Source organism: Oncorhynchus masou, chromosome 20 (assembly GCF_036934945.1).
Source record: "Oncorhynchus masou masou isolate Uvic2021 chromosome 20, UVic_Omas_1.1, whole genome shotgun sequence".
Classification (NCBI taxonomy): domain Eukaryota; kingdom Metazoa; phylum Chordata; class Actinopteri; order Salmoniformes; family Salmonidae; genus Oncorhynchus; species Oncorhynchus masou.
The window spans coordinates 25,099,705-25,124,482 of NC_088231.1; the positions used below are offsets into that span (position 1 = coordinate 25,099,705).

A 24,778-nucleotide genomic window follows, 5' to 3' on the forward strand; every position below is an offset into this window, starting at 1 on the left:
TATATAGGAGTAGAACAGACAGTAACTAGTCCCCTCTGTGCTTTATATAGGAGTAGAACAGTATCTAAAGAGATGCCATTTCACAGTTAAATGAAGTTAAACCCGCCCATCCTCAGGACAGGAGGTTGAACAGAACGACAGAATGTGAGAGAAAAGGAGAACAGACCATGGCAATTCTACATTTATTATAGAAGCAGCCTTTGAAATCCAAAAAGACTGGGGACACGGATTAAAAATAACAATTCATTTCACCACTTAGTAACGCCTCACTATTAATAACTCTCATTAAAAATGTACAAATGTTTGTTAAAAATTTGCAATATCAAGCCTTCAAAATGATTTTGGTTACAGATATGATACATTATGGAGAAGAAAGCTACCAACGTCAAGTTAATAAATGATAATTATTATTTTTTTAAAGAACCCAACGACAAATAGTAAGAGGAAAAAAATAAACAATATGAAAAGCTGAATTCAGAATGTCCTATATTTGTATCTGAATATACATCAAGAGACAATGAGGTAACTGCTAGTCGTGTACCAAGCAGGAGAAACAATAACAATAATAATTAGAATCCTACCACACAATGGACGCCATGACGACAGTATAACACCTTTAAACCAGGAAACAAAAAAACAAACAGGAGAACGGAAGCTTTTTCAAACCCTGTTGCCATGGCTACGGCCAATAACTATTTTTTTTGGGGGAGCCTTTAAAAACGCCGAGCTGACAACATTGGACACCGGAGAGAATGGTTTATTTTCAACATGTAGGGTGAAGACCTTGTCCCAGCTAAACGCTGATCTAAAGGTCATTAACATACCTACTGGTGACATGGCTTTAAGGAGGGTAAATCTGGGTTTTAAAAGGCATCTCTTACATATTTGGACGCTGCAGGTGCCTGGCTGACATGGTTTAATTACAACCTTCCCCTTCTACTAGCTGTCGTAAGGCCTACATAAGACTGTCGTAAGGCCTACATAAGACTGTCGTAAGGCCTACATAAGACTGGCGTAAGGCCTACATAAGGTTGCTGTGAGCCTCTGACATAGAACGTGAATCATGACACCGTGTGGGTGAAGGACGGTAGGAAGACATAAACTTGGTGACATTGTGCATGTTAAGACAGTCTTATGTAGGGCTTACGACAGCCTCATGTAGGGCTTATGACAGCCTCATGTAGGGCTTATGACAGCCTCATGTAGGGCTTATGACAGCAGTTCAGGACTACCTCTAAAGACACTGGGTCGACAGAGGACACAGTGGAAAACGGGGGGTGGTGAAGGGACCGAGAGAAAGGGGGGGGGGTTGAAGGGGCCGAGAGAAAGGGGGGTTGAAGGGACCGAGAGAAAGGGGGGGGGGTTGAAGGGACCGAGAGAAAGGGGGGTTGGGGTTGAAGGGACCGAGAGAAAGGGGGGTTGAAGGGACCGAGAGAAAGGGGGGGGTTGAAGGGACCGAGAGAAAGGGGGGTTGAAGGGACCGAGAGAAAGGGGGGTTGAAGGGGCCGAGAGAAAGGGGGGGGGGTTGAAAGGACCGAGAGAAAGGGGGGTGGTGAAGGGACCGAGAGAAAGGGGGGTTGAAGGGGCCGAGAGAAAGGGGGGTTGAAAGGGGGTTGAAGGGACCGAGAGAAAGGGGGGGGGGTTGAAGGGACCGAGACCGAGAAAGGGGGGTTGAAAGGACCGAGAGAAAGGGGGGTTGAAAGGACCGAGAGAAAGGGGGGGTTGAAAGGACCGAGAGAAAGGGGGGTTGAAAGGACCGAGAGAAAGGGGGGGGGGTTGAAGGGGCCGAGAGAAAGGGGGGGGTTGAAAGGACCGAGAGAAGGGGGGTTGAAAGGACCGAGAGAAAGGGGGGTTGAAAGGACCGAGAGAAAGGGGGGTTGAAAGGACCGAGAAGAAAGGGGGGTTGAAGGGACCGAGAGAAAGGGGGGGTTGAAGGGACCGAGAGAAAGGGGAAGGGGGGTGAGAAGCATCCTACAGGAGGAAGAAGGGATGAATGGAGACTGAACAGAAGAGTCATTGTGGTTGTGAAGGAATGAGTGAAACCAGGCACTGATCTTCTCATTCGTGGGTCGACGGGCAGGAGTTAAACCCCAACTGTGATGCTACCACACTACAATCATCATCATCATCATCATTATGTGCCTTCAAACTAAACTTCAGATAATCTCACCTTCTCAATGTGATCTGAACGACCAGTGAACAACGTTGGTTGTATCTCAAAATGACGCCCTTATTCTCCAGATAGTTCATTACTTTTGGTCTTGGAACCAACAGATAGATAAGAGATGGTTTCATTAGATTTTACCACTATAATATTTCTTCCTAAGTAACTGACCAATAAAACAAATGTCGGACGTTTAGCATCGATTCATATCAGCGCACACACACTCCTGTGCTGCGTGGGAGTGTGCATTCAGTGTGTGAGTGTGTGTGAGAGAGAGTAACCCGAGATAATGGAGGCTGATCCATCTCTCTGAAACATGGAGTGAGTGAACAGAAAAGTAGAGAGAGAGAGAGATGGAGTGGGAAAAAGAAGAGAGAAAGGTGATAGAGAGAAGGCCCTCCCCTTCCAAAACTACCCTGGTTCTGTTTCCCTTCTACTCCCTGGAAGCCCCTCCCCTTCCTGTCTCAGTGCACAGCATCGACCAATCAGAGCGGAAAGGGCAGTGTGAGCAGCAGGCCAGTGTACTGCACTGCATAAATAATACACATTGGTGTTCTAAATACAAACACACTTTCCCGATTAATGACAGCGCTATATTTCTGCACACCTTCCTCTACCCAGATCTTAAACCAATACTAACAACAATGTAAAGATTGTATTGTCCTCCGTTCTCTCTCCATTTCAGTGGGACACACATTGTAGATGTGTTTTGTAGGAGTGCAACAGCACACACACACACTTTAAAAAAACAAACATTTAAATGCAGAAAAAGCGCCTTAATAAACCAAAAATAACCCCACTCGTGAAAACGCATCTCAATCCAGGTTCTGAATGATTCATCACGACCAGAATATTCAGATTAACAAAAACAACAACAACGACGACGATGATGTCATAATGGTCAGAATCTTTGGGCTTCCATTTCCTCCACTGGGGTGAGTCAGGACAACAACACACTGAGTCTGAGTTCTTACACAGCGTTCATATGACAACTCCAACCGCGACTCAGGAAGGGAAGACAGTACAACAAGGGGAAAAAAGTCCAACTGCCCCTCGTACGTACGTGTGTGTGTGTGTGTGTGTCAGTCAAAAGGCCATTATTAGAATACCATTATCATAGGAAGAAGACAGTCTATTTCTTAAAAGTTCACTTGGCGGAGGGGGCATTGCTCCAAGACACTGATCTAAGGCCTGTTGTGTTTCCCTCCACTCCCTAATGCGTCAGGTTAGGATGTGGGGAGGCTGAGCGGATCCTAGATCTGTGGGGCTCGAGGTCATAGGTCATTCAGAATCCCGATGGACCTCGGAGGCGTCCGCCCGACAGATGGGACACGTTCTGTTAGCCTGGAGAGAGACAGAGAGGACACGTTCTGTTAGCCTGGAGAGAGACAGAGAGGACACGTTCTGTTAGCCTGGAGAGAGACAGAGAGGACACGTTCTGTTAGCCTGGAGAGAGACAGAGGACTCGTTCTGTTAGCCTGGAGAGAGACAGAGAGGACACGTTCTGTTAGCCTGGAGAGAGACAGAGAGGACACGTTCTGTTAGCCTGGAGAGAGACAGAGAGGACACGTTCTGTTAGCCTGGAGAGAGACAGAGAGGACACGTTCTGTTAGCCTGGAGAGAGACAGAGAGGACACGTTCTGTTAGCCTGGAGAGAGACAGAGAGGACGTTCTAGCCTGGAGATACACAGATGTTCACGTTCTTTAGCCAGTGCATGACAAAGTTCTGTTAGCCTGAGAATTCACACGTTCTGTTAGCGTGGAATGACAGAAGGACACCTGATAGCCTGATCAAAGGACACCGTTTCATCAGTTCTGTTGTCTGTTAAGATAAAGCATCTTGTATAGATATATGGGACCATCTCTGTCTGAGAAGACAGAGAGGACATCGTTCTGTTAGCCTAGATATATCAGAGAGGACACATCTGTTGCCTGGTTAAGATTATCAGACATCTGTCGTTCTGTTAGCCTGGTATAGACATATCACCATCTGTCTGTCTGTTAAATTAAGCATCTTGTATAGATAGATCACCATTCTGTCTGTTAAATAAAGCCTCTTGTAGCCTGGAGAGAGACACCATCTCAGTTCTTTTAAATAAAGGCATCTTGTATAGATATATCACGTCATCTCTGTCTGTTAAATAAAGCATCTTGTAGAATGGAAGACCTGATACCTGATCACGTTTCATCTCTGTCTGTTAAATAAAGCATCTTGTATAGATATATCACCATCTCTGTCTGTTAAATAAAGCCTCTTGTATAGATATATCACCATCTCTGTCTGTTAAATAAAGCCTCTTGTATAGATATATCACCATCTCTGTCAGTTAAATAAAGCCTCTTGTATAGATATATCACCATCTCTGTCTGTTAAATAAAGCCTCTTGTATAGATACATCACCATCTCTGTCTGTTAAATAAAGCCTCTTGTATTGATATATCACCATCTCTGTCAGTTAAATAAAGCCTCTTGTATAGATATATCACCATCTGTCTGTCTGTTAAATAAAGCATCTTGTATAGATATATCACCATCTCTGTCTCACCTTGAGCCACTTGTCAACACACTTGGTGTGGAACTCATGGTTACAGGGCAGGACTCTTAGCAGCTGACGAGACTCAAAGTCACACATACACACCACGCACCTGGAACAGAGAGACAACGTTAATACAACATACACACCACGCATCAACAATTGGTGGTTGGAGGGACTCTACTCACAGGGTCTGTTCTGATTGGTGGTTGTTGAAGGGACTCTACTCACAGTGTCTGTTCTGATTGGTGGTTGTTGAAGGGACTCTACTCACAGTGTCTGTTCTGATTGGTGGTTGAAGGGACTCTACTCACAGTGTCTGTTCTGATTGGTGGTTGTTGAAGGGACTCTACTCACAGTGTCTGTTCTGATTGGTGGTTGAAGGGACTCTACTCACAGTGCCTGTTCTGATTGGTGGTTGTTGAAGGGACTCTACTCACAGTGTCTGTTCTGATTGGTGGGGGTTGAAGGGACTCTACTCACAGTGTCTGTTCTGATTGGTGGTTGTTGAAGGGACTCTACTCACAGTGTCTGTTCTGATTGGTGGTTGTTGAAGGGACTCTACTCACAGTGTCTGTTCTGATTGGTGGGGGTTGAAGGGACTCTACTCACAGTGTCTGTTCTGATTGGTGGTTGTTGAAGGGATTCTACTCACAGTGTCTGTTCTGATTGGTGGTTGTTGGGGTTGAAGCGGTAGGAGGGAAGCTGTTCTATGTCAGCCTTGGTCAGTCCTCTGGGTTTGGCCTCGCCCAGACGCTCTGCTAGGTTCAACAGGGCCTGGAGGTCAGACAGGAGGGGTTAAAGGTCAGAGAAGAGCCTATTGTCCTCCCATCTACCCTCGGCGCTTTCAGCCTTGAGGACATAACAGCATTGGGATTGATAGACACTATCATGTTCTGCATAGTGTACATCTACACACCAATCAACAGGTTTGAATCATTTTAGCCCACTGAGCGTAAGCCTAGGCATTAGCTATTGGAACTAAAACGAGGCTAGATTCTTCAGCTAAATAGTTCATTAAAACTACCTTCACTACATTAGAGTTGACTACACCATATAGATGTATAGTTAGCTCTGTGGCTAGCTAACCTCCACTAGACCATATAGATGTATTGTTAGCTCTGTGGCTAGCTCACCTCCACTACACCATATAGATGTATAGTTAGCTCTGTGGCTAGCTCACCTCCACTACACCAAATATGTATGTTAGCTCTGTTGTTAGCTCTGTTAGCTCTGCTAGCTTACCTCCACTACACCATATAGATGTATAGTTAGCTCTGTGGCTAGCTCACCTCCACTACACCAAATAGATGTATTGTTAGCTCTGTGGCTAGCTCACCTCCACTACACCATATAGATGTATTGTTAGCTCTGTGGCTAGCTCACCTCCACTACACCAAATAGATGTATAGTTAGCTCTGTGGCTAGCTTACCTCCACTACACCATATAGATGTATAGTTAGCTCTGTGGCTAGCTTACCTCCACTACACCATATAGATGTATAGTTAGCTCTGTGGCTAGCTTACCTCCACTACACCATATAGATGTATTGTTAGCTCTGTGGCTAGCTTACCTCCACTACAACATATAGATGTATTGTTAGCTCTGTGGCTAGCTCACCTCCACTACACCAAATAGATGTATTGTTAGCTCTGTGGCTAGCTCACCTCCACTACACCATATAGATGTATAGTTAGCTCTGTTGCTAGCTTACCTCCACTACACTACACCATATATATGTCTTGTTAGCTCTGTGGCTAGCTTACCTCCACTACACCATATAGATGTCTTGTTAGCTCTGTGGCTAGCTTACCTCCACTAGACCATTTAGATGTATAGTTAGCTCTGTGGCTAGCTTACCTCCACTACACTAGACCATATAGATGTAGCTAGCTTACTTCATAGTTCTCTACCTCTCCATCATCCACATCTAACTCTAGACTGATGGTAGGACCGACTGTAGGACCCACTGGAAGCATCGACCTGTGAGAGAGGAGAGATGGAGAGAGAGGAGAGATGGAGAGAGAGGAGAGAGAGGAGAGAGAGAGGAGAGAGATGGAGAGAGAGGAGAGATGGAGAGAGAGGAGAGATGGAGAGAGAGGGGGAGAGAGGGGAGATGGAGAGAGAGAAGAGGGGGAGAGAGGAGAGATGGAGAGAGAGAAGAGGAGGAGAGAGAGAAGAGAGAGAGAGGGAGAGATGGAGGAGAGAGAGAAGAGATGGAGAGAGAGAGAGAGATGGAGAGAGAGGAGAGAGAGAGAGAGAGGATGGAGAGAGAGAGAGAGATGGAGAGAGAGAGAGAGAGAGAGAGAGAGAGAGAGAGAGAGAGAGAGAGAGAGAGAGAGAGAGAGAGAAAGAGAGAGAAGAGGAGAGAGAGAGAGAGAGAGAGAGAGAGAGAGAGAGAGAGAGAGAGAGAGAGAGAGAGAGAGAGAGAGAGAGAGAGAGAGAGAGAGAGAGAGAGAGAGAGAAGAGAGAGAAGAGGGAGAGAGGAGAGAGAGAAGAGGGGGAGAGAGGAGATACATTGGAATAAACATAATGATCACCATGCCTAAAATAACATCACACAGTATTATGCCATATGAACCCATGATTTGTTCCACCGTGTACTGCATACCAGACGCTGCTACAACAACAAGAGAAGAAGAAGTACTCACAGGAAGTAAGGCAGGAAGCCTGGGTGGTAGGGGGGCGGGGGCACGGTCTGCTGGGAGCGGTAACGACGCCCTGTGATTCGCCGAGGCATGAAGTGGGGGTACGGCTGAGAGAGGGACAGAGGAAGGAATGGTAAGAACCCTTCATAGAGGTGAGGACGTTGTTCTCCGTGTGTGTGTAACATACTGTTATTATAACATGTTGTGAATGCATTGTATAGTTTTTAAAAATGCATAACTGCCTTAATTCTGCTGGACCCCAGGAAGAGTAGCTGCTGCCTTGGCAGGAACTAATGGGGATCCATAATAAACCCCAGGAAGAGTAGCTGCTGCCTTGGCAGGAACTAAATGGGGATCCATAATAAACCCCAGGAAGAGTAGCTGCTGCCTTGGCAGGAACTAAATGGGGATCCATAATAAACCCCAGGAAGAGTAGCTGCTGCCTTGGCAGGAACTAATGGGGATCCATAATAAACCCCAGGAAGAGTAGCTGCTGCCTTGACAGGAACTAATGGGGATCCATAATAGCTGCTGCCTTGGAACTAACAAACCCCAGGAAGAGTAGCTGCTGCCTTGGCAGGAACTAATGGGGATCCATAATAAACCCCAGGAAGAGTAGCTGCTGCCTTGGCAGGAACTAAATGGGGATCCATAATAAACCCCAGGAAGAGTAGCTGCTGCCTTGGCAGGAACTAAATGGGGATCCATAATAAACCCCAGGAAGAGTAGCTTGCTAATGATCCATAATAAACCCCAGGAAGAGTAGCTGCTGCCTTGACAGGAACTAATGGGGATCCATAATAACTACAAATACTTAAACAGTGGCCGTGCAAGACAGCCCCTGGGTAGGTGTTTTGATGGCTAGCATGAGGTATGTGCGAACAGCTCCTGTGTCGTGATGAGACAGGAACTGGAGGGGGCAGGGAGGAAGGGTGAGAGATGTACTGGGGGTTAGGGGTTGGTCGGATGATGACAGGAACTGGGGGGGGCTGGAGGGGGCAGGGAGGAGGGTGAGAGATGTCTGGGGGTTACGTCACTCCGAACAGCTCCTGTGACAGGGAGTCGTGATGAGACAGGAACTGGAGGGGGCAGGGAGGAAGGGTGAGAGATGTACTGGGGGTTGGGGGGGGCGTCTTACCACTCCGAACAGCTCCTGTGACAGGGACTCGTGATGAGACAGGAACTGGAGGGGTGTGGAGGGGGCAGGGAGGAGGGGGTGGTGTCCTCCATGAGGGTAGTTGAACCCCCCTCCCACAGACAGGTGCTCTCCAAGCAGCTCCACCTCGTTCTCTATCCTCTGCAACGGCTATGACAGGGATACAAAGGGTTATGTAGGGTCATAAGCATACAAAAAGGGCTATGAAGGGTCATGGGCATATTAAAAGGGCTATGAAGGGTCATAAGCATACAAAAAGGGCTATGAAGGGTCACGGGCATATTAAAAGGGCAATGAAGGGTCATGGGCATATTAAAAGGGCTATGAAGGGTCATGGGCATATTAAAAAGGGCTATGAAGGTTCATGGGCATATTAAAAGGGCTATGAAGGGTCATAGGCATATTAAAAGGGCTATGAAGGGTCATAGGTATATTAAAAGGGCTATGAAGGGTCATAGGCATATTAAAAGGGCTATGAAGGGTCATAGGCATATTAAAAGGGCTATGAAGGGTCATAGGCATATTAAAATGGCTATGAAGGGTCATAGGCAGACATAAGGGGACTATGTGCTGTTACAACTTGTTCTCTAGTCTCAAGGGTTCTCTAGGCCAGGGGGGAAAGTGTATAATGGACTCTAAAACTGTTATGTCAAGTCACTTTCACTAATGGTAATTAGTCAAAGTGAGCACATAGTGAATAGAAGGCAGTTTAAGATGAGAACATGAGACTTAACTTAACCATTCTGTGACTAAGCAGAACAGCAGCAACGTATTTAACAAAGTAGTAACAATGCAGATTCCACATTACAAAACCAGAGCCTGGACGGCGCCACTACCTCAATGGTTAGAGGGCCTGGAAGGCGCCACTACCTCAATGGATAGAGGGCCTGGACGGCGCCACTACCTCAGTGGATAGAGGGCCTGGACGGCGCCACTACCTCAATGGATAGAGGGCCTGGACGGCGCCACTACCTCAATGGTTAGAGGGCCTGGACGGCGCCACTACCTCACTGGTTAGAGGGCCTGGACGGCGCCACTACCTCAATGGAGAGGGCCTGGACGGCGCCACTACCTCAATGGTTAGAGGGCCTGGACGGCGCCACTACCTCACTGGATAGAGGGCCTGGACGGCGCCACTACCTCACTGGTTAGAGGGCCTGGACGGCGCCACTACCTCAATGGTTAGAGGGCCTGGACGGCGCCACTACCTCAATGGTTAGAGGGCCTGGACGGCGCCACTACCTCAATGGTTAGAGGGCCTGGACGGCGCCACTACCTCAATGGTTAGAGGGCCTGGACGGCGCCACTACCTCAATGGATAGAGGGCCTGGACGGCGCCACTACCTCAATGGTTAGAGGGCCTGGACGGCGCCACTACCTCAATGGATAGAGGGCCTGGGTAGTCCCCCAGGGCGGCACACGATTGGCCCAGTGTCGTCCGGGTTAGGGGAGGGTTTGGACAGGGTAGGCCGCCATTGTAAATAAGAGTGTATTGAAGAGTCATTACATCTATTGCATGATATTAAAAACAAACTAGAGTGGGTACTTTGAAAAAACACGGACATTAAAAACAAAAACTAGATTGGATCCTTGGAGAAACCGTCATAAATACAATTCCTGATTACGATGAAAATCAAGAGTGATGTGTTTCTTACCGATCTGGACTGTTGTGTCGGGAAGGGAAGGAAGTGTCCGGGTGGAGGGAGGTGAGGGGGGTGGTGAGAGAGGTGGGGAGGGGGGAGGAGGAAAGGAGGATCATTGGAGAGGAGGGAGGGAAAGGAGTAGGGCACAGGTAAATGCTGCACCGAACACGCCCCCAGCATCTGAGAGAGAGAGAGAGAGAAAGTGAGGTTTGATACTACTGTGCATGGCAATGACATATCTGCATTTCATTATTTCTGCCACCAGGGGACAGCAAACACCAACAAGCATAGCAACATCATTACAACAGGGGACAGGAAACACCAACAAGCATAGCAACATCATTACAACAGGGGACAGGAGACACCAACAAGCATAGCAACGTCATTACACCAGGGGACAGGAAACAACAACAAGCATAGCAACGTCATTACAACAGGTACCAGACTATGATAGCTGACTGGTATCCAGACTAGACCAAGGAGTGGAATGATAGCTGACTGGTATCCAGACTAGACCAAGGAGTGGAATGATAGCTGACTGGTATCCAGACTAGACCAAGGAGTGGAATGATAGCTGACTGGTATCCAGACTAGACCAAGGGGTGGAATGATAGCAGACTGGTATCCAGACTAGACCAATGAGTGGAATGATAGCTGACTGGTATCCAGGCTAGACCAAGGAGTGGAATGATAGCTGACTGGTATCCAGACTAGACCAAGGAGTGGAATGATAGCTGACTGGTACCAGACTAGACCAAGGAGTAGAATGATAGCTGACTGGTATCCAGACTAGACCAAGGAGTGGAATGATAGCTGACTGGTACCCAGACTAGACCAAGGAGTGGAATGATAGCTGACTGGTATCCAGACTAGACCAAGGAGTGGAATGATAGCTGACTGGTACTAGACTAGACCAAGGAGTAGAATGATAGCTGACTGGTATCCAGACTAGACCAAGGAGTGGAATGGTAGCTGACTGGTATCCAGACTAGACCAAGGAGTGGAATGATAGCTGACTGGTACTAGACTAGACCAAGGAGTAGAATGATAGCTGACTGGTATCCAGACTAGACCAAGGAGTGGAATGATAGCTGACTGGTATCCAGACTAGACCAAGGAGTGGAATGATAGCTGACTGGTATCCAGACTAGACCAAGGAGTGGAATGATAGCAGACTGGTACCAGACTAGACCAAGGAGTGGAATGATAGCTGACTGGTATCCAGACTAGACCAAGGAGTGGAATGATAGCTGACTGGTACCAGACTAGACCAAGGAGTGGAATGATAGCTGACTGGTATCCAGACTAGACCAAGGAGTGGAATGATAGCAGACTGGTACCAGACTAGACCAAGGAGTGGAATGATAGCTGACTGGTATCCAGACTAGACCAAGGAGTGGAATGATAGCTGACTGGTACCAGACGAGACCAAGGAGTGAAATGATAGCTGACTGACTGGTACCCAGACTAGACCAATGAGTGGAATGATAGCTGACTGACTGGTACCCAGACTAGACCAAGGAGTGGAATGATAGCTGACTGGTATCCAGACTAGACCAAGGAGTGAAATGATAGCTGACTGACTGGTACCCAGACTAGACCAAGGAGTGAAATGATAGATGACTGACTGGTACCCAGACTAGACCAATGAGTGGAATGATAGCTGACTGGTACCAGACGAGTACCCAGACTAGACCAAGGAGTGAAATGATAGCTGACTGACTGGTACCCAGACTAGACCAATGAGTGGAATGATAGCTGACTGACTGGTACCCAGACTAGACCAAGGAGTGAAATGATAGCTGACTGACTGGTACCCAGACTAGACCAAGGAGTGGAATGATAGCTGACTGACTGGTACCCAGACTAGACCAAGGAGTGGAATGATAGCTAGACAGACTGGTATGATGGCAGACTGGTATCCAGACTAGACCAATGAGTGGAATGATAGCTGACTGACTGGTACCCAGACTAGACCAAGGAGTGGAATGATAGCTAGACAGACTGGTATGATAGCTGACTGGTATCCAGACTAGACCAAGGAGTGGAATGATAGCTGACTGGTATCCAGACTAGACCAAGGAGTGGAATGACAGGTAGACAGACTGGTATGATAGCTGACTGGTATCCAGACTAGACCAAGGAGTGGAATGATAACTGACTGGTATCCAGGCTAGACCAAGGAGTGGAATGGTAGCTGACTGGTATCCAGGCTAGACCAAGGAGTGGAATGATAGCTGACTGGTATCCAGACTAGACGAAGGAGTGGAATGGTAGCTGACTGGTATCCAGACTAGACCAAGGAGTGGAATGATAGCTGACTGGTATCCAGACTAGACGAAGGAGTGGAATGGTAGCTGACTGGTATCCAGACTAGACCAAGGAGTGGAATGATAGCTGACTGGTATCCAGACTAGACCAAGGAGTAGAATGATAGCTGACTGGTATCCAGACTAGACCAAGGAGTGGAATGGTAGCTGACTGGTATCCAGACTAGACCAAGGAGTGGAATGATAGCTGACTGGTATCCAGACTAGACGAAGGAGTGGAATGGTAGCTGACTGGAATCCAGACTAGACCAAGGAGTGGAATGATAGCTGACTGGTATCCAGACTAGACCAAGGAGTGGAATGATAGCTGACTGGTATCCAGACTAGACCAAGGAGTGGAATGATAGCTGACTGGTACCAGACTAGACCAAGGAGTGGAATGATAGCTGACTGGTATCCAGACTAGACCAAGGAGTGGAATGATAGCTGACTGGTATCCAGACTAGACCAAGGAGTGGAATGATAGCTGACTGGTATCCAGACTAGACCAAGGAGTGGAATGATAGCTGACTGGTATCCAGACTAGACCAAGGAGTGGAATGATAGCAGAATGGTACCAGAATAGACCAAGGAGTAGAAAGATAGGGAGACAGACTGGTATGATAGCTGACTGGTATCCAGACTAGACCAAGGAGTGGAATGATAGCTGACTGGTATCCAGACTAGACCAAGGAGTGGAATGATAGCTGACTGGTATCCAGACTAGACCAAGGAGTGGAATGATAGCAGAATGGTACCAGAATAGACCAAGGAGTAGAATGATAGGGAGACAGACTGGTATGATAGCTGACTGGTATCCAGACTAGACCAAGGAGTGGAATGATAGCTAGACAGACTGGTATGATAGCTGACTGGTATCCAGACTAGACCAAGGAGTGGAATGATAGCTGACTGGTATCCAGACTAGACCAAGGAGTGGAATGATAGCTGACTGGTATCCAGACTAGACCAAGGAGTGGAATGATAGCTGACTGGTATCCAGACTAGACCAAGGAGTGGAATGATAGCAGACTGGTATCCAGACTAGACCAATGAGTGGAATGATAGCTGACTGGTATCCAGACTAGACCAAGGAGTGGAATGATAGCTGACTGGTACCAGACTAGACCAAGGAGTGGAATGATAGCTGACTGGTACTAGACTAGACCAAGGAGTAGAATGATAGCTGACTGGTATCCAGACTAGACCAAGGAGTGGAATGATAGCTGACTGGTACCCAGACTAGACCAAGGAGTGGAATGATAGCTGACTGGTAACCAGACTAGACCAAGGAGTGGAATGATAGCTGACTGGTACTAGACCAAGGAGTAGAATGATAGCTGACTGGTATCCAGACTAGACCAAGGAGTGGAATGATAGCTGACTGGTACCCAGACTAGACCAAGGAGTGGAATGGTAGCTGACTGGTATCCAGACTAGACCAAGGAGTGGAATGATAGCTGACTGGTATCCAGACTAGACCAAGGAGTGGAATGATAGCTGACTGGTATCCAGACTAGACCAAGGAGTGGAATGATAGCGTATGATGACTGGTACCAGACTAGACCAAGGAGTGGAATGATAGCTGACTGGTATCCAGACTAGACCAAGGAGTGGAATGATAGCTGACTGGTACCAGACTAGACCAAGGAGTGGAATGATAGCTGACTGGTATCCAGACTAGACCAAGGAGTGGAATGATAGCTGACTGGTATCCAGACTAGACCAAGGAGTGGAATGATAGCTGACTGGTATCCAGACTAGACCAAGGAGTGGAATGATAGCAGACTGGTACCAGACTAGACCAAGGAGTGGAATGATAGCTGACTGGTATCCAGACTAGACCAAGGAGTGGAATGATAGCAGACTGACTGGTATCCAGACTAGACCAAGGAGTGGAATGATAGCTGACTGGTATCCAGACTAGACCAAGGAGTGGAATGATAGCTGACTGGTACCAGACGAGACCAAGGAGTGAAATGATAGCTGACTGACTGGTACCCAGACTAGACCAATGAGTGGAATGATAGCTGACTGACTGGTACCCAGACTAGACCAAGGAGTGGAATGATAGCTGACTGGTATCCAGACTAGACCAAGGAGTGAAATGATAGCTGACTGACTGGTACCCAGACTAGACCAAGGAGTGAAATGATAGCTGACTGACTGGTACCCAGACTAGACCAATGAGTGGAATGATAGCTGACTGGTACCAGACGAGACCAAGGAGTGAAATGATAGCTGACTGACTGGTACCCAGACTAGACCAATGAGTGGAATGATAGCTGACTGACTGGTACCCAGAATAGACCAAGGAGTGGAATAGGAGACAGCTGACTGACTGGTATCCAGACTAGACCAAGGAGTGGAATGATAGCTAGACAGACTGGTATGATGGCAGACTGGTATCCAGACTAGACCAATGAGTGGAATGATAGCTGGTATGACTGACTGGTACCCAGACTAGACCAAGGAATGTGGAATGATAGCTAGACAGACTGGTATGATAGCTGACTGGTATCCAGACTAGACCAAGGAGTGGAATGATAGCTGACTGGTATCCAGACTAGACCAAGGAGTGGAATGACAGGTAGACAGACTGGTATGATAGCTGACTGGTATCCAGACTAGACCAAGGAGTGGAATGATAGCTGACTGGTATCCAGGCTAGACCAAGGAGTGGAATGGTAGCTGACTGGTATCCAGGCTAGACCAAGGAGTGTAATGATAGCTGACTGGTATCCAGGCTAGACCAAGGAGTGGAATGATAGCTGACTGGTATCCAGACTAGACCAAGGAGTGGAATGGTAGCTGACTGGTATCCAGACTAGACCAAGGAGTGGAATGATAGCTGACTGGTATCCAGACTAGACCAAGGAGTGGAATGATAGCTGACTGGTATCCAGACTAGACCAAGGAGTGGAATGGTAGCTGACTGGTATCCAGACTAGACCAAGGAGTGGAATGATAGCTGACTGGTATCCAGACTAGACGAAGGAGTGGAATGGTAGCTGACTGGTATCCAGACTAGACCAAGGAGTGGAATGATAGCTGACTGGTATCCAGACTAGACCAAGGAGTAGAATGATAGCTGACTGGTATCCAGACTAGACCAAGGAGTGGAATGATAGCTGACTGGTACCAGACTAGACCAAGGAGTGGAATGATAGCTGACTGGTATCCAGACTAGACCAAGGAGTGGAATGATAGCTGACTGGTATCCAGACTAGACCAAGGAGTGGAATGATAGCTGACTGGTATCCAGACTAGACCAAGGAGTGGAATGATAGCTGACTGGTATCCAGACTAGACCAAGGAGTGGAATGATAGCTGACTGGTATCCAGACTAGACCAAGGAGTGGAATGATAGCTGACTGGTATCCAGACTAGACCAAGGAGTGGAATGATAGCTGATAGCTGACTGGTACCAGACTAGACCAAGGAGTGGAATGATAGCTGACTGGTACCAGACTAGACCAAGGAGTGGAATGGTATAGCAAGGAGTGGAATGACTGACTGGTATCCAGACTAGACCAAGGAGTGGAATGATAGCTGACTGGTATCCAGACTAGACCAAGGAGTGGAATGATAGCAGACTGACTGGTATCCAGACTAGACCAAGGAGTGAAATGATAGCAGACTGGTACCAGACTAGACCAAGGAGTGGAATGATAGCTGACTGGTACCAGACTAGACCAAGGAGTGGAATGATAGCTGACTGGTACCAGACTAGACCAAGGAGTGGAATGGTAGCTGACTGACTGGTATCCAGACTAGACCAAGGAGTGGAATGATAGCTGACTGGTATCCAGACTAGACCAAGGAGTGGAATGATAGCAGACTGACTGGTATCCAGACTAGACCAAGGAGTGGAATGATAGCAGACTGACTGGTATCCAGACTAGACCAAGGAGTGGAATGATAGCTGACTGGTATCCAGACTAGACCAAGGAGTGGAATGATAGCTGACTGGTATCCAGACTAGACCAAGGAGTGGAATGATAGCTGACTGGTATCCAGACTAGACCAAGGAGTAGAATGATAGCTGACTGGTATCCAGACTAGACCAAGGAGTGGAATGATAGCTGACTGGTACCAGACTAGACCAAAGGAGTGGAATGATAGCTGACTGGTATCCAGACTAGACCAAGGAGTGGAATGATAGCTGACTGGTATCCAGACTAGACCAAGGAGTGGAATGATAGCTGACTGGTATCCAGACTAGACCAAGGAGTGGAATGATAGCTGACTGGTATCCAGACTAGACCAAGGAGTGGAATGATAGCTGACTGGTATCCAGACTAGACCAAGGAGTGGAATGATAGCTGACTGGTATCCAGACTAGACCAAGGAGTGGAATGATAGCTGACTGGTATCCAGACTAGACCAAGGAGTAGAATGACAGGTAGACAGACTGGTATGATAGCTGACTGGTATCCAGACTAGACCAAGGAGTGGAATGATAGCAGAATGGTATCCAGACTAGACCAAGGAGTGGAATGATAGCTGACTGGTATCCAGACTAGACCAAGGAGTGGAATGATAGCAGACTGGTATCCAGACTAGACCAAGGAGTGGAATGATAGCTGACTGGTATCCAGACTAGACCAAGGAGTGGAATGATAGCTGACTGGTATCCAGACTAGACCAAGGAGTGGAATGATAGCTGACTGGTATCCAGACTAGACATTTGTAGCTGAAATGTTCAAAGTGTTGTGGCCTCTTGAACATGACCCAGGAGAACCAATTCAAGGTGGTAGTGTTGTACTGAAGACCACACACACACACACACACACACACACACCACTGTCTCTACTCACAGGGTGGTAGTGTTGTACTGAAGACCACACACACACACTACTGTCTCTACTCACAGGGTGGAAGTGTTGTCCTGGACCAGACACACACACTGAAATGTTCAAACTGTCTCTACTCACAGGGTGGTAGTGTTGTACTGAAGACCACACACACACCACTGTCTCTACTCACAGGGTGGTAGTGTTGTACTGAAGACCACACACACACACCACTGTCTCTACTCACAGGGTGGTAGTGTTGTCCTGAAGACCACACACACACTACTGTCTCTACTCACAGGGTGGTAGTGTTGTCCTGTACTGAAGACCACACTGCATGCTGGGATCTGTTGTTGAGAGGAACAGACAGGAGGGAGGTGCTGTCCTGTATACAGAGGAGCTACCAGACCATGATGAGAAGGGACAGGAGTCACCGTATAGGAGACGGGGACTGAGGCCTGTTGGAGAGAGAGAGAGTTAATATATAGGAGACGGGGACTGAGGCCTGTTGGAGAGAGAGAGTTAATATATAGGAGACGGGGACTGAGGCCTGTTGGAGAGAGAGAGAGTTAATATATAGGAGACGGGGACTGAGGCCTGTTGGAGAAAGAGAGAGAGTTAATATATAGGAGACGGGGACTGAGGCCTGTTGGAGAGAGAGAGAGTGTATATATAGGAGACGGGGACTGAGGCCTGTTGAGAGAGAGAGAGAGAGAGAGAGAGTTTATATATAGGAGACTGGGACTGAGGCCTGTTGGAGAGAGAGAGAGTTAATATATAGGAGACGGGGACTGAGGCCTGTTGGAGAGAGAGAGAGAGAGAGAGAGAGAGAGAGGGAGAGTTTATATATAGGAGACTGGGACTGAGGCCTGTTGGAGAGAGAGAGTTAATATATAGGAGACGGGGACTGAGGCCTGTTGGAGAGAGAGAGTTAATATATAGGAGACGGGGACTGAGGCCTGTTGGAGAGAGAGAGTTAATATATAGGAGACGGGGACTGAGGCCTGTTGGAGAGAGAGAGAGAGAGAGAGAGAGTTAATATATAGGAGAATGGGACTGAGGCCTGTTGGAGAGAGAGAGAGTTAATATATAGGAGACGGGGACTGAGGCCTGTTGGAGAGAGAGAGAGTTAATATATTAAATTAAAAAATAGTTTTTATTTAACTTGGAAAGTCAGTTAAGAACAAATTCTTATTTACAATGACGGCCAAACCCGGACAACACTGGGCCAATTGTGAGCCACCCGATGGGACCGCTCACCATTACAATAACCAGGGAGGTTAGCATTTTATATCATAACCTCTCCAAGACAAGCTAACCTCTCACCATTACAATAACCAGGGAGGTTAGCATTTTATATCATAATCCCTCTAAGACATGCTAACCTCTCACCATTATAATAACCAGGGAGGTTAGCATTTTATATCATTGCCCTCAACACAGGTCCCCTCCCTCCCTCTCCCAGTCTAACCTGTTAATATAGACCCCCCCCTCTCCCAGTCTAACCTGTTAATATAGGCCCCCTCCCTCTCCCAGTCTAACCTGTTAATATAGGCCCCCCCCCCTCTCCCAGTCTAACCTGTTAATATAGGCCCCCTAACTCCCTCCCCAGTCTCACCTGTTAATATAGGCCCCCTCCCTCTCCCAGTCTAACCTGTTAATATAGGCCCTCCCTCCCTCTCCCAGTCTAACCTGTTAATATAGGCCCCCCCTCCCTCTCCCAGTCTAACCTGTTAATATAGGCCCCCTCCCTCTCCCAGTCTAACCTGTTAATATAGTCCCCTCCCTCTCCCAGTCTAACCTGTTAATATAGGCCCCCCTCCCTCTCCCAGTCTAACCTGTTAATATAGGCCCTCCCTCCCTCTCCCAGTCTAACCTGTTAATATAGGCCCTCCCTCCCTCTCCCAGTCTAACCTGTTAATATAGGTCCCCCCCTCCCTCTCCCAGTCTAACCTGTTAATATAGGCCCCCCCCCTCCCTCTCCCAGTCTAACCTGTTAATATAGGTCCCTCCCTCTCCCAGTCTAACCTGTTAATATAGGTCCCCCCTCCCTCTCCCAGTCTAACCTGTTAATATAGGCCCCCTCCCTCTCCCAGTCTAACCTGTTAATATAGGCCCCCCCTCCCTCTCCCAGTCTAACCTGTTAATATAGGCCCCTCCCTCTCCCAGTCTAACCTGTTAATATAGGCCCCCCCTCCCTCTCCCAGTCTAACCTGTTAATATAGGCCCCCTCCCTCTCCCAGTCTAACCTGTTAATATAGGCCCCTCCCTCTCCCAGTCTAACCTGTTAATATAGGTCCCCCTCCCTCTCCCAGTCTAACCTGTTAATATAGGCCCCCTCCCTCTCCCAGTCTAACCTGTTAATATAGGCCCCCTCCCTCTCCCAGTCTAACCTGTTAATATAGGCCCTCCCTCCCTCTCCCAGTCTAACCTGTTAATATAGACCCCCCTCCCTCTCCCAGTCTAACCTGTTAATATAGGCCCCCCTCCCTCTCCCAGTCTAACCTGTTAATATAGGCCCTCCCTCCCTCTCCCAGTCTAACCTGTTAATATAGGCCCTCCCTCCCTCTCCCAGTCTAACCTGTTAATATAGGCCCCCCTCCCTCTCCCAGTCTAACCTGTTAATATAGGCCCCCCTCCCTCTCCCAGTCTAACCTGTTAATATAGGCCCCCTCCCTCTCCCAGTCTAACCTGTTAATATAGGCCCCCTCCCTCTCCCAGTCTAACCTGTTAATATAGGCCCCCCTCCCTCTCCCAGTCTAACCTGTTAATATAGGCCCCCTCCCTCTCCCAGTCTAACCTGTTAATATAGGCCCCCTCCCTCTCCCAGTCTCACCTGTTCATGAAGGTCCATGACCATGGCTCCTTGCTGCTGTGTGTGGTGGTGAGCTGCTTGATGAGAATGATGGACAGCGGGGTGCAGTAACCGTGGAGACAGGGCAGGTGGGTGGAACGCTCGAGGCTCCTCACGCCCCCACCGGCAGGGGCTGGGGGCTGGCCGTAGGGGAGGAGGGGGGTCCCCTCAGCTCTGGTGGGGGTGAGGGTAGTGGTGGCGGAAGCTTTGGTCCTGGGGTCCAGTCGGATGGAGGGGGAGGAGGGGATGGGTGGTGGGGAGGAGGAGGGGGAGGTGACGGGGGTGCGGGAGAGCCCCACGCTGGCTCCCAGCTGGAGGACTGGAGGAAAGGAGGGAGGAGAGTTAAGTCTTCATCACTCTGATAAGTATCATACATCAACACAATGTCATCACCATAGTTACAATCATCATCATCATCATCATCATCTTCTTACTGGTCAATATTGACTAGAGCTCAGCACTCCTGACTAACTGGCTGGCTGGCTGACTGACTGGCTGTTAACTGGCTGACTGGCTGGCTAACTGGCTGACTGGTTGGCTGACTGGTTGGCTAACTGGCTGGCTAACTGGTTGGCTGACTGGCTGGCTGGCTGACTGCTAACTGGCACTAACTGGTTGGCTGACTGGTTAACTGACTGACTGGTTGGCTGACTGGTTAACTGACTGACTGGTTGGCTGACTGGTTAACTGACTGACTGGTTGGCTGACTGGTTAACTGACTGACTGGTTGGCTGACTGGTTAACTGACTGACTGGTTGGCTGACTGGTTAACTGACTGACTGGTTGGCTGACTGGTTAAACTGGTTGGCTGACTGGTTAACTGACTGACTGGTTGGCTGACTGGTTAACTGACTGACTGGTTGGCTAACTGACTGACTGGTTGGCTAACTGACTGGTTGGCTAACTGACTGACTGGTTGGCTAACTGACTGACTGGTTGGCTAACTGACTGACTGGTTGGCTAACTGACTGACTGGTTGACTGACTGGTTGGCTAACTGGTTAAATGACTGACTGGCTGGCTAACTGGCTGGCTAATTGGCTGGCTAATTGGCTGTCTGGTTGGCTTACTGACTGACTGGCTGGCTTACTGACTGACTGGTTGGCTTACTGACTGACTGGTTGGCTTACTGACTGACTGGTTGGCTAACTGACTGACTGGTTGGCTAATTGGCTGACTGACTGGCTAACTGGCTGGCTGGCTGGACTGGCTCGCCGAACTAACAAACGAACAAAGTCACCAAGCTGAAGAGCACAGTACCAGGTGAGGTAAGTCTCTTACCTGTGTCTGTGTCTGACAGGTGTATGGCAGCGCTCCTGGTGGTAATGGGGGTGGGGGGTTAGGGGAGGTCTGCGACTGTGGGGCAGCTCCCATGGCCTCATTGGTGGAGAGGGGTTGGAGGGTGGGGCCACCGTGGAGAGATCCAGCACGGATTGGCCAGATAGTCTCTGACGCTTTGGACTGGGACTGTCCTCATTCTGTTGGAAGGGATGGGAAGGGGAGAGGGGGAGCGAGCGAGGAGGTGGGGGAGAGCGAGGTGGAGGGGGAGAGCGAGGAGGAGGAGGGGGAGAGCGAGGAGGAGGGGGGAGGAGGAGGGGGAGAGCGAGGAGGGGAGGGGGGGAGAGCGAGGAGAAGGAGGAGGGGAGGGGGAGAGCGAGGGAGGGAGGGAGGAGAGGGGGAGGGGAGGAGGGAGGAGAGAGGGGAGGGGGAGGAGGAGAGGAGGGAGGAGAGGGGGAGAGCGAGGAGGAGAGCGAGGAGGAGGGGGAAGGGGGAGAGCGAGGAGGAGGGGGAGAGCGAGGTGGAGAGGGGGAGAGCGGGAGGAGAGGGGGAGAGCGAGGAGGAGAGGGGAGAGCGAGGTGGGAGGGGGAGAGCGAGGTGGAGAGGGGGAGAGCGAGGTGGGAGAGGGGGAGAGCGAGGAGGAGAGGGGGAGAGCGAGGAGGCCCCCTCCTCTCCCAGGGGAGGGGGAAGCGGAGAGGGGGAGAGCGAGGAGGAGAGGGGGAGAGCGAGGTGGAGAGGGGGAGAGCGAGGAGGAGAGGGGGAGAGCGAGGAGGAGAGAGGGGGAGGAGAGCGAGGAGGAGGGGGAGAGCGAGGAGGAGAGGGGAGAGCGAGGAGGAGAGGGGGGAGCGAGGAGGGAGGGGGAGAGCGAGGAGGAGGGGGGAGAGCGAGGGGAGGAGGTGGGAGGCGAGGAGAGAGGGGGAGCGAGGGAGAGGGGAGAGCGAGGAGGAGAGGGGGAGAGCGAGGAGGAGGGGGAGAGCGAGGGGGGAGGGGAGGGGGAGAGCGAGGAGGAGAGGGGGAGAGCGAGGAGAGAGGGGGAGAGGGGGAGAGGGGAGGGAGGAGGAGAGGGGAGAGCTGAGGAGAGAGGGAGAGCGAGGAGGAGAGGGGGAGAGCAAGGAGGAGAGGGGGAGAGTGAGGAGGAGGGGGGAGAGCGAGGAGGAGAGATGAAACCGAGTTAGGTTCACATACCACCTATAACTCCATCATGAATCAATAGAGATGTAGCAGACCCTCTGATTAACAGTCCATATTGTTGCTCAGTAACACACAGGCCCTACTCTACCCCCATTAACACACAGGCCCTACTCTACCCCCATTAACACACAGGCCCCACTCTACCCCCAGTAACACACAGGCCCTACTCTACCCCCATTAACACACAGGCCCTACTCTACCCCCATTAACACACAGGCCCTACTCTACCCCCATTAACACACAGGCCCCACTCTACCCCCATTAACACACAGGCCCCACTCTACCCCCATTAACACACAGGCCCCACTCTACCCCCATTAACACACAGGCCCCACTCTACCCCCATTAACACACAGGCCCTACTCTACCCCCATTAACACACAGGCCCTACTCTACCCCCATTAACACACAGGCCCTACTCTACCCCCATTAACACACAGGCCCTACTCTACCCCCATTAACACACAGGCCCTACTCTACCCCCATTAACACACAGGCCCTACTCTACCCCCATTAACACACAGGCCCTACTCTACCCCCATTAACCCACAGGCCCTACTCTACCCCCATTAACACACAGGCCCTACTCTACCCCCATTAACACACAGGCCCTACTCTACCCCCATTAACACACAGGCCCCACTCTACCCCCATTAACACACAGGCCCCACTCTACCCCCATTAACACACAGGCCCCACTCTACCCCCATTAACACACAGGCCCTACTCTACCCCCATTAACACAGGCCCTACTCTACCCCCATTAACACACAGGCCCTACTCTACCCCCATTAACACACAGGCCCTACTCTACCCCCATTAACACACAGGCCCTACTCTACCCCCATTAACACACAGGCCCTACTCTACCCCCATTAACCCACAGGCCCTACTCTACCCCCATTAAACCACAGGCCCTACTCTACCCCCATTAACCCACAGGCCCTACTCTACCCCCATTAACCCACAGGCCCTACTCTACCCCCATTAACACACAGGCCCTACTCTACCCCCATTAACATTAACACAGGCCCTATTCTACCCCATATTGTTGCTCAGTAACACACAGGCCCTACTCTACCCCCATTAACACACAGGCCCTATTCTACCCCATATTGTTGCTCAGTAACACACAGGCCCTACTCTACCCCATATTGTTGCTCAGTAACCCACAATCCCTACTCTACCCCCATTAACCCACAGGCCCTACTCTACCCCATATTGTTGCTCAGTAACCCAAAGGCCCTACTCTACCCCATATTGTTGCTCAGTAACCCACAGGCCCTACTCTACCCCATATTGTTGCTCAGTAACCCACAGGCCCTACTCTACCCCATACTGTTGCTCAGTAACCCACAGGCCCTACTCTACCCCATATTGTTGCTCAGTAACCCACAGGCCCTACTCTACCCCCATTAACACACAGGCCCTACTCTACCCCCTATTGTTGCTCAGTAACCCACAGGCCCTACTCTACCCCCTATTGTTGCTCAGTAACCCACAGGCCCTACTCTACCCCATACTGTTGCTCAGTAACACACAGGCCCTACTCTACCCCCCATATTGTTGCTCAGTAACCCACAGGCCCTACTCTACCCCATACTGTTGCTCAGTAACCCACAGGCCCTACTCTACCCCCATTAACCCACAGGCCCTACTCTACCCCATATTGTTGCTCAGTAACCCACAGGCCCTACTCTACCCCCTATTGTTGCTCAGTAACCCACAGGCCCCTCTACCCCCTATTGTTGCTCAGTAACCCACAGGCCCTACTCTACCCCCTATTGTTGCTCAGTAACCCACAGGCCCTACTCTACCCCATACTGTTGCTCAGTAACACACAGGCCCTACTCTACCCCATATTGTTGCTCAGTAACCCACAGGCCCTACTCTACCCCATATTGTTGCTCAGTAACCCACAGGCCCTACTCTACCCCATATTGTTGCTCAGTAACCCACAATCCCTACTCTACCCCATATTGTTGCTCAGTAACCCACAGGCCCTACTCTACCCCATACTGTTGCTCAGTAGGCCCTACTCTACCCCCCCATTAACCCACAGGCCCTACTCTACCCCATATTGTTGCTCAGTAACCCACAGGCCCTACTCTACCCCCTATTGTTGCTCAGTAACCCACAGGCCCTACTCTACCCCTATTGTTGCTCAGTAACCCACAGGCCCTACTCTACCCCCTATTGTTGCTC

General features: G+C 49.6%; 1 pseudogene; it reads right to left on the reverse strand.

Annotated features, from left to right (window-relative positions):
- Window positions 1-3,323: 3,323 nt before the first annotated feature.
- The window catches only part of LOC135506602 (E3 ubiquitin-protein ligase RNF38-like), a 59,327-nt pseudogene continuing 37,872 nt past the window's right edge, over window positions 3,324-24,778 (reverse strand).